Below are 12119 nucleotides of genomic sequence, written 5' to 3'. Positions count from 1 at the left end.
CCCACAGCCAAATAAACTAATTGCATCCAAAGTGCTTGTTTCAGTCTCTGCTTCAAGGTTACCTCAAACTAGCACAGTATCTGTATATCAGGTTTATCAACACACTTGTCGTTAAACAGTCCATTTTAATACCTGAAAAAAAAGACAATCTGTCATAACATGTAGCAATGTTAACCATGGGCAGCATGGATGTTATTAACAAATAAAAGAAAAAGAACCCTGGCGGGTGTGGCTCAATTGGTTGGAGCTCTGTCCAGTGCCTCAAAGGGTCTTGGGTTCCATTCCTGGTCAGGGCACATACCCAGGTTTCGAGTTCAATGCCCTGTCAGGGCACTTCTCTCACATCAATGTCTCTCTCTCTCTCTCTCTCTCTCTCTCTCTCTCTCTCTCTCTCTCTTCTTCTCTCTCTAAAATCAATTAATTAAAAAAGCCACACACACCTTTGAACAAGAATTTAAAAAGAAAAAGAACTTTTGTCCATTAAGAGTAATTTTGTGAAGTAAAATTATAGAAGAATTACAAAAATAGATCACAGTTCTAGAAAAGTTGTAGAAACATATTCTTGATTTGGTTTAAAAAAAAGGCAAATATAACTGTAGATGAAAGATTTGTGGAAGAGAACTACACTCATGACAAGAAGTTGGATAACATTGCATTGTCATTATTTGTAAGTAACTATATACAAAAAGGAAAGTCTGTTAAAAAATTTCAAAGTTTCTATGACTTGAAGGTAGGACAATGTTGGGGTGGGAATAATAGATAGCACTCTTCTTTTCATAACCACATTTTGGACTGATTAAGAGAAAAACAAGGGGGAATCAAGCAGACAAATCAAAATACCACTTTCATTATCTAGACTTGTTTATAGGCCAGGGACTTTCCTCATATTTACTCACTCAATCACTGGGAAAATTTATTACCACAGGCATCCCCAAGTGGAGGAACATGCTCTGTAAAACCTATGGCAGGAGAAGTGAAACCCTATGTGCATTTTCTCTGTACAGCTAAATATCAAGAGAAATGGCAGATAAGAGGAATAAACTACACTTGACAAGTTTCTCAACTTTCAGATAAATTGCTAAACACAACTATCAAATAAGTTTCTTTTACCTCTTTAAGGGAAAAGTAAGGGTATGGGCAGGGGGTGTGAACATTACACTAATTAAATGCCTTCCACATGGAAGACATCCAGAGTGGGGGGAAAAGCAAAATATTCACCCCCAATAGACTGGGAATAAGTTTCTTTGGATCTGTCACTATCTGGAATATCACACAATCCCCTATGACCCTTACCATTGTCTACTTCTTGTTTCTGTGAGGAAAAGAATTTATTTGGCAAAGTGAATTTGAATAACATGGGAGATTACAAAGTACATACAGGCCACCAATATCTACCTAAAAATTACTCAAGAATGAGTTATTCTGAATTCTTTCATTTGAATTAGAGTTCCTTGCATACATTTGAACTAGAGTTCCTGGGTAGCTAGAAGTGCAAGGATTTCCAAGAGCAACCTACACATGCATGTTTGTATGTAATATTTCATACATACTTTCTGGGGCAAACATTGCTGTTTGACCAAGTCAATATCCACTTCTATCCCCTCCTCTCTTGTTGCTTCCCATTATAGCAGGTAGGGAAACTAAATATTCACTTGGATACTTATGAATACAATAAGGCCATGTACTGGCAATTCCAGACAATGCTAAATCTACATGCATTTGAATCCTTGTCTTAGAATATTTTTCTAGAGGAACAGCAGTGAGAAGGTGGTAATTCCTATACTACTGTAGCAACATAATAAAAGTTTTACCCATAGTGAATTGGGATGGGATTGATGTGGAAGAGGAATACTGGTTGATGCAACATGTTTTGAGAGGCAAGGGGACAGTCCCAATGACACCTGTGAAGATGTCTGGGTGTTGTGCCATTAAAGTGATGAAGGAAGCAAATCACATGATTATATCAAAAGGCAGACTGTGTTGAAAATCAGACTATGGATCTTATAGGAAATGTAGCAGTTACAAATAAAAGCTCAATTTACAATCCCCTGGCAAGTCCCTCTGCTAAATTCATGGCCCTAATAGAAACTGAAATCTGAAATAAGAACATCTGGGTACATACACATAAGAATCTTGAACTGCCCAGCTGGTCTATCTCTGTGGTTGAGTGACTACCTATGAACCAAGAGGTCATGGTTTGATTCCTGGTCAGGGCACATGCCTGGGTTGTGGGCTCAATCCCCAGTGTGGGGTCTGCAGGAGGCAGCCGATCAATGATACTCTCTAGTCATTGATGTTTCTATCTCTCTCTCCCTTCCTCTCTAAAATCAATAAAAAAATATTTTTTAAAAAGAATCTTGAACCACTAAGTCATCTAAAACTCTGTAGCAAAAGCAACTCTCTTCTTGGTAGAGGATCATAGATTCCTCTTACCGTGAAAAGCCATCACTTTAGATGCCCCACAAGATGTTGTCTGCCTTTCTGAGTACCTGTCACTACTTCTGCTAATGGCTTCTAGACAAGTGTTTACTATGCATCAGCATCACCTGGAATGCTTGTTAAATCACAGATTATTGAGCCACCGCCCCTATAGTTTCTGATTCAATAGGGTCCAAGATGGGACTTTACAATTTGCATTTCTAAAAAATTCCATGTATTACTAATGCTGCTGGTCTGGAAACCACACTTTCAGAACCACTGTTTTAGAACAATAATCAAAAACAACTCTCAGACCAGTCCAGATTAAGGAAGTACAGTCTCTCTTGGGAAGAAAGATGTTATTTACTAAAAAAGCCACAGACCCTGACTAATTTGCATCAGTAGGAACCAATAAATCATCCCCAAGAATGGATCTGAGGGTAGAGGATGGGAGAGGACCAGATATAAAGCAGCTTTGAGTTTGTTGATCTGCAGCCACACCCCTAGGACACTAGGAACAAAGAGGCTTTGAGTCCATCCAAACATGTTGCTGGGATAGCTCCTTGAAATGTAGAGATGATAGTGGTCTGCAGCAAATGAAATAGAATTGCTTTGGCAAAATATGGATGATGTAGTAAAAGGCTCAGAGAAATGGACATGTTAAAGTGAATTTATCATATACTAGAGGCCCGGTGCATGAAATTCGAGGACTGGAGTGGGGGTCCCTCAGCCCAGCCTGTGCCCTCTCACAATCCTGGAGCCCCGAGATTAATCACCTCAAAGAGGTAGGCCCTGCCCACCCAGCTGGGGCTCCTCAATGGATCGCCCCAAAGAGGGAGACCCCACCCACCTGCCACAGCTTTGGACCTCCCTCTGCAGGGCGATCATAGGGCAATGGCCGAGCCCAGACCAATTGCATTGCACCCACCTTGGCTTTCCTGGCGCCAGTGGGTGTCATAGCATGGTTGTTCAGAAGGTTGTCAGGATGGTTGTTCTGCTGTTCAGATGTTTGGTCTATTTGCATAGTATGCTTTTATTATTATAGATGACTAGAAAATCCATTAGCTATGATCCTCAGGAGGGCCCAAGGATACTCCCTACATTAAAGCAATAAGGAAGGCACTAGCATCATTGAATAGCGATGGCAGTCCTCTTTAAGTCAGTGATAAAAACAGCATTTGTTCTTATGAAACTGGGTCCTCTAGTTTCAATGGGAAAGATGAGATTTCAAAATAGAAGAGACCAGGTAGTAGCACTTAACTGCCTAAAGCAAGATGGATGTAGGCAGCCAAACTGGATTGGAAACAACAGGTTCTCACCTGGAGAATCCATATAGAAATAGCTAACAGACCTTGGTGTTCCAAGATGCAAACTTGACAACGTATGTATTGCTTCACCTGTATAACAAAAACAAAAAAGAGCAAGTAAGCAGAAGGATGATGTCAGTGCAATTAAATGTTAAGATCTTTCACCCAGTTTTCAGATCTCAGCCAGTTCTCAGACCAGAGCCCATTCATCATAGGGGAAGTCCACCTCCTTGAGGACGGAGCCTGCACACAACAAGTATATACAATAGTGATCCCCTCATACATTTTCAGAGTGACCACTTAAAAGAGAAACTTTACATGCATATAAGTGGAGTACCCAAGTATTTATAGGGCTGTTGGACACAAAGACTGAGATAATACCAATATAATGCAAATATTTTATAATGAAGGAAGTAAGAACATGACCACTGGACCCCCTCTCCTGTATATAGCATCATCCAGAAGGTGTAACCAGGGGTCCTCAAACTTTTTAAACAGGGGGCCAGTTCACTGTCCCTCAGACCTTTGGAGGGCCGGACTATAGTTTAAAAAAAAAACTATGAACAAATTCCTATGCACACTGCACATATCTTATTTTGAAGTAAAAAAAACAAAATGGGAACAAATACAATATTTGTATTAGCATGTGGCCCGCGGGCCGTAGTTTGAGGACCCCTGGAGCCATATAGAACACTGGAATGACCTCTTCAAGGTGACGTCAATTGCTAGCTTGGGTTGCGATCCTGTAACAGGTGCTGTACTTTAAGATGGGCTAGAAATTTCTAAACAATGGCCATTTGATGGTGCTGAATCCATCACCAAGAAGTGGAAGTAGGAATGGACTCTCACATGATTATTCCTAGTGCCTCATTTGAGGGAATTTGTTTTAAGCTCAGCAGAACATGAGTTCATGATTTCCGGGGGATGAGTCTTTCTACCAGGAGATATAGTGAGTTTTCTAATGAACCTAAACCTGTAGCTGGCACCAAGTTGTTTCAAGGAGAGAAAAGTCACGATGCTACCAGGCTACCTGATTATCAGTCACTGTATTGGCTGATATCAGATAGGGAGAGATGTGTCTGGAATTCAGGGAATTCTACTGAAGTACCTTTCGCTGCTTGCATGCCTGATGACAATCAGAAATAATAAAAAAAAAAAAGTGAAAACTTACAGGAACCTAAGCCAGACAAAGACATAGTAAGTAGGAGCTCAGAACCCTCTGGGTGAAGGCTTAAGATACTTGAGTGAGCAACCTAGATGAGCAAGTGCTGTCTATGGCTGAGGAAAATCTGCAATATGTGATGGAGGAGGAAAATTAATGGATTTCAGTTACAACCACAACATTAACTACAGAAGTGGGATCTGTAATTTGTCCCACTAACCCTCTTGTGATAAATAGTTTATTTGAGGTTTTAGTATTGTTTCATTTTTTTGAAGTTCTGACCAAGCACAAATTTGAAGAAGCAGTGACTGAACAAGGTAAACGCATGTTGGGCTATGAGTCTAAGTGGAGCCAGGTATAGACTATTGCCGATGCTGCTGAAGCCCAGCCATATCCCCTCAGCCCCTACCATCTGTGCATGCCAGCCTGAATTCCAGCTACAGCACCCTCATCTCTCTGCCTGATACTTTCTATGGGCACCAAAGCCTGCTCTGCCACCACACACAGCAGACAGAGTTCTTGAATATGAATGGCCCCAAGATCAACCCTCAACCCAAGACTGGTGGACATGGTATAGAAATACCCCAACTCAGTGCTCCCTTGAACAGAATAACTCTGAGGCTTATGTTCTACCCTGTTTCAAACCACATCATAAGTTGCTTGATGATGCACTCTTTATTGGCTTTTTCCCTTCCTGGTCTCACTTTCCCACTCCCCTAGTGGTGTTTCCACAGATCTTCTCCCAAATGTACACATTCAACTATTTGTTTCTGGGCTGCTTCTGGGAAGAAATTCATAGTAAGATATACAATTAAACAGAATGGGAAGTAAAAAGTTTCTTCCCTTTCTCATTTGGAATGCTAGAAGATCATCACCTAGGTTGCCTATCATCAACATAGGCTATCTGATGGATATTAGAAACTCATGTGACACTTGGGGACAAAAAAAAGAGAAAAATATGGGGATCTCAGAGGGTAACTTGTCCATACAATTGTGAGTCTACGCTTCAAATCCACAACAATATTAATCAAAATGCCTTAAATGATAGAATACCTATAAACAAGAGTATTATTATTGTAAATCTAAAACAGAAAAAACTATACAACTTATAAAATATATTTTACAGATTTCATCTGATCATTGCTATGAGAAAAAGAAAAGATGAGGATGGATTAGGTCTTCCATATGGCTGGGAAGTAGGAGAGATGTCGATGATGAGGGATTGTGAGCACTACTAATGCCTCTGTCAAGGAAGCAGTGAAGTCTGGCTTTGACATCAGATGGGCTTGGATTTTAATCCCAGCTCTGCCACCTGCTACCTGTGCAATATTTAGCAATTTATTTAACCTTTCTGATAATTAACTGGATGTCGTATCGGTGAACTGAGATCATATAATGTTTCAGGAAAATCATAGATGCCCAATAACTGTTAATCTTCCCACCCCACCCAAAGCTATACTCTTTCCACATCTAGGAGAGGGAAGGAGTGGAACCTCAGGTAAATAAGACTGAATGTACAAAGAAAGAAGAAAAATAGAGATCCAGACAAAAGAGCAGAAAGAAGAGTGAATGACAAAATACTTTATGTACTTGATTTTCTAGCACATGCACCCTGATAAATCCAAGTAAATTATTATGTCTAGTCTGAGAAGCCAGGTATTCCCATCATTATAACACCGACTAGGTCATCCCTAATCTCCTCAAAATCCTCTGGAATCTATCTGATATCAGTGTCCAGCTGGAGAACTTGCTAAAATGCTGATTCCCCAGCACTATGTTCAGAGGTTCTGACTCAAATATCCTTCTGTATTTTCACAAAATAGGCTATTATTTTGAGACAACAACTGAGGTTTCTCTACTCACTTATTACCCAATTACTAAATTTTCTTGTTGCTCTTCCCCTATTCAGTCAGAAGCAGCATTACCTTAGTACAAAAAAATAATAACAAGAATCTAATATCACTGTTCAACAGAAATTTTAATTCCACAGAGCCGACAACTTTGAAAGGGGAAAAAACACTCATTTTGAACAGCAAAATACAAAGATTATACCATAAACAATGAATCTGAAAAAGACTCCAACCACCACAGCCCAAGAAGAGATGGAGCTTGCCCAACTAGAGGAAAAGGAACCTTGCAGATGGACAATAGAATTGTGTGTCATGTGAAATTCCGGGACAGCAAAGATTTAAAAATCTTAGAGGACAGTTGAGACCAAACATCTAGTGCTGTGGAACCGTTAAAATATAACTTTGGAACTTAGATACAACCCCAGGAAAAGGGGGTGCAACAGAACTCTGAATTTGAATTAATTTAAACCTACAGTGACAGAATAATCCATAAATTCCTGGGTTTAACTGAATGTCAGTAGGTTAATGTTTCTATCATCAATTGGGAACAGTGGCTCTAGGCAAAAGTTAAATTCAGTTACATGAAAATTATAAAAATTACACTTTCCCACATATTTTTGAAATTGTGCTACCTGCTACATATAGTTCTTCTGATGCAGTTGACCTGGAAAACACACTTGAAAAATACAGTGAACTCTACTAAGTAATTCTAGGTCTCCCTCAATAGATCATCCTCTCCTGTAAAATGGTATCTACTTCCTAGGGTTAAGGTAAGGATTTAATGAATAATACATGGTACTTGGCATATAGTAAGTTATCAATAACTACTACTTAGTATTAAGAAAGAGATATTTCTGATATTTTCTTCCATATTGAGAAATCTTAGTGTAACTGCCAGTGTTGTTCACACAACTGTATCTGCCCCAAGAAGTGGAATGACTTATCCATTTGGTAGATTTGAGAAGCATTGTTAGCTCAGCTCTTTCCTGCTTCTTCATGGGAACATGCCACCATCACTCCTCCAGACTCAGAGCGTGTCCCTATGGTAATGTTCAGCCTGGTCCAGCATTATCTATACTTGGGCAATTCTATTCACCCTGGTCTCAGTTAGCAGGCACATTTAGCTTTCATGTCATATAACTTACCTTCCCTAGGCAACAAGATTCTACTTTGGCTTACAAGTGCATTCCTTTGTACTATGCATCAGTTTGTTTGAAAACTGGATAGCAAAGAAGACTGTTATTTAATAAGTTACTAAGAAGTCTCAGCACTTATTTTAAATGAGATAATTGCCATATAATTTACCCCAAAATCTTGGTTTTTATACCCTTTGACCTAGAAATTTTATCTAAAAATATTTAACAAGTGTAAAAATATGAATGCATAATAATTTTCATAATATTTAGGCATAATAATTTTTAAAATTGGAAAAATGTAAATGTCAAACAGGTAACTAGTTAAATTGAATATTATACAGAATTAAAAAATAATATTATAGACTTCAAATTATGACCAGATGAAGGAAGAGAGATAAGATATATTCTTCCACTTTAAACAATTATAAACACATGCAAATATATAAAGAAACAATTTTCAGACATAGGACAACAGTAGCACAGGACTGTGATCCCTGAGAAATGGGAAACAAATCACAAATGGAGCCCTATGTTTTCACCAGCTTATTGCTCGGAGACTGTTTCCAGGCCACAGAATAGGAAGAAAGAACCCCAACAACGATCATTAGTGTTGCCTATCTGAGGAGATGGAGCTCAAGGCAGCTGTAATTTACAGGGCAAAGTAATGAAAAGGAGTGAGTTCTATAAAGAGCTCCATAGCTCTAGGTCAGTGATGGCGAACCTTTTGAGCTTGGCCTGTCAGCATTTTGAAAAACCCTAGCTTAACTCTGGTGCCATGTCACATATAGAAATTTTTTGATATTTACAACCATAGTAAAACAAAGACTTATATTTTTGATATTTATTTTATATATTTAAATGCCATTTAACAAAGAAAAATCAACCAAAAAAAATGAGTTCGCGTGTCACCTCTGACACGCGTGTCATAGGTTCGCCATCACTGCTCTAGGTGGACCTCACTGAATCTTTGACTGGGTACTGATCTCCACTTGTCTGAGAAAAAAATTATGCAAGGTCAAAGGTGGGAAAGTACTCAAGAGGAATAGGCAAAAACAATTCTGGATCTCACATGAGGCTGAGAAAGTTTGTCTTCCCCATAGTCAGAGTGAAAAGATCTCATAATACACTAGGGGCCCAGTGCACGAATTCATGAACCTTGAAAAGAACTGTGGGCCATGAAGCTGTGGTGAGCACAGGGACCGATCTCGTCCCATCCTCTGTGCCCCCACCTGGCCCCTCCCGCTGCAGCCCCCGGTCCACCGTCTGCCAGCAACCCCACTCCCACTGCTGCCGCTCCAACAACTGACAGCTCCAGCCCCACTCTCACCCTCCGACGATGCAAAGCGATTGGGGCTGGTGACAGCAGTGGGTGTAAGCAGGGCCGAAGTCATCAGCAGGTGTGAGCAGCCGCTGCTGCCCCAATCAGGAAGAGGGGGAGGTGGAGAAGCCCTCAGGGGTGATCAGGGCCAGCAGCCACCACTCGCACATGCTGATGGCACGCGATCAGGGCCGGTGCTGGGTGCCAGCAGCAGGTGCAAGCAGTGGCTCCAGCGCTGGCTGCGGTGCAAGTGGGGCCGGTGCCAGCAGCAGGTGCGAGTGCTGGGAGGGACCACAGCGTGCGGGAGCAAAGAATTTTCAGTAACCACCAGAGGCTGGCCCCAATGACAGTGACGGGTGCCCTACCTTGGTCTGGCACCCCCGCTCACCTGCTTTACCATCCCGTGGCAGCAGATGCCCACCAAGTTCTGTGCTCTGCCACCTGCTGCTGATGCCTGCCATGTTCCACACGTGCCCTGTGGTGGTCAGTGCACGTCATAGTGACCGGTTGTTCAGTGGTTCAGTTGTTTGGTTGTTTCACAATTTGGTCTATTTGCATATTAGCCTTTTATTATATAGAATGGTGATCAGATGAAATTCTCAGAAGGGCATCACCTTAGTAGTGGGGCTAAATTAGTCTCAGACTATAGGGTTTTCTATCTTTACAAACAAGATTAAACCTTGAAAGAATACAACTGATTCACTGTACACCTGAACAAAATCTGACATTACTTGAAACAATAAATCAAAATTCATCCATCAACAACATAAATTTACAATGTCTGGTACTCATCAAAAACTATAATACGTGGACATAAATAAGAAAATATGATACATTAACCAGAATAAAAGTCAAACTATAGAAACACACAGAGAAATGACATAAATGATGGAACTAGCAGATAGGAATATTAAAACAGTTAATATAAATAAGCTCCATATGTTTAAGAAGGCAAAGCAAAACATGGCCATGATTAGGAGAGAAATGGAAGAAATTACATATATATTTATACACATTTGTATTACTAGAGATGCAAAATACCAGATCTGAAAAGGAAAAAATGAAAGACGTCGGAGAAGGAAATATCAGTGAATTTGAAGACATTGAAGACATAATATTAACTTCCTAAAATGAAAGACAAAAGGGAAAAATACTGAAAAGTAAGTAGGCAGAGCATTAGTAATGGAATTAAACATACAAGAGGTTAGATCCCCAAAAGGAGAGGAGGTGAAGACAGAAAACAATATTTTTTTTAATATATTTTATTGATTTTTTACAGAGAGGAAGGGAGAGAGATAGAGAGTTAGAAACATCGATGAGAGAGAAACATCGATCAGCTGCCTCCTGCACATCCCCTACTGGGGATGTGCCCGCAACCCAGGTACATGCCCTTGACCGGAATCGAACCTGGGACCTTTCAGTCCACAGGCCAACGATCTATCCACTGAGCCAAACCGGTTTTGGCAGAAAACAATATTTTTTAAAAAATGAATGAAAATTTGCCAAATTTGATTGAAATATTAAAACTACAAATCTAACAAACTCAATAAAACCAAACCAGTAAAAACTTGAAGAAAAACATGCTAGGACACAAAATGATTAAATTGCTGAAATGATTATTTCAATAGATTTTTAAAAAATGGTTGACTGAATTCAACACTGATTTGTGATCAAACTCTCTATACTACAATAGAAAGGAACTTCCTCAACCTAAAAGATATCTATGAAAAATAAATTGTCAGTAGAATCCATACTGGGGAATAATTTATTCCTCAACGTATAAGATTTAGAATAAGGCAAGAACAATCACTCTCAGCACTTTCATTCAACAATGCGCTAGAGATCTTAGCCAGTGAAGTGAGGCAATAAAAGTAAATAAAATTAACTCTATTGAAAAGCAATAAATTTAAAAATTTCTTTTATATAGAGTGCTGGGGTCTAACCCCAGCAGGTCCAGGGGTTCCCAAAGGCGTAGACGGAGTCGGCGAAGAAGGAATGACACGGAGACAGTGTTCAGTTGATCAGCAGCCTAGCCAGGATCTCCAGCCAAGTTCTGGTCTCAATCTCCAGAGAGGTTCTGCTTAGGATCTCCAGCCATGTTCTGTATCCATGTTCTCTTGCTAGGTTCTCCAGGTTCTCCAGCCAGGTTCTGTAGCCATGTTCCCTTGCTAGGTTCTCCAGCTAGGTTCTGTGTCCATGTTCTCTTGCTAGGTTCTCCAGGTTCTCCAGCCAGGTTCTGTAGCCATGTTCCCTTGCTAGGTTCTCCAGCCAGGTTCTGTGTCCATGTTCCCTCGCTAGGTTCTCCAGCCAGGTTCTGTCCAGGTTCTCCAGCCAGGTTCAGTCACCAGGTTCTAGTCAGGTTCTCTTGCCAATTTCTGTAGTCAGGTTCAGTCCAGGATCTTTTGCCATGTTCTCTCCAGCGAAGTTCTTCTGTCTCTAGAGTACGTTCTGTGTAGGTTCTGTGCCAATTTCTGTCTCTCTCTTAGTTCTGTGTTCTTAGTTCTGTCTCCTGCTGTCTTGTTACATCTGTATTTATACCAGTTGATTCAATCCTATCAATCTCTATTACAAAGGTTAGGGCGTTTCTTATCTCCATTCCAGGGAGTAAAGATTATGTAGCTTAAGCATGATTGTTTGTAGTTGAAGTGATTAATTACCCGCCTGGCACTTAGTTGAGGGGTTTTATTCCCTCCCTAACTTCAGGGGAAAATCCCTACCTGGGGAAACAACCTTTCTCAGAGAGGAGACCTTGGTTAAAACACATAGTGCCAAGAAGGTGAGCAAACATTTTAAGAACAGTATGCCATATATGCCAGGTCCTTTGAAACAGCAAGGATGGACTGGCTCCCGGCAAATTCCCCCTTTTTTATTTTTTAAAAGCCAGGCATTAAAAAGAAAAACCCCAAATGCTCTCTTGTATCCATTTTA

This window comes from Myotis nattereri (assembly GCF_964212035.1).
Source record: "Myotis nattereri genome assembly, chromosome: 1".
Classification (NCBI taxonomy): domain Eukaryota; kingdom Metazoa; phylum Chordata; class Mammalia; order Chiroptera; family Vespertilionidae; genus Myotis; species Myotis nattereri.
Note: the sequence above shows the minus strand (reverse complement) of the source record.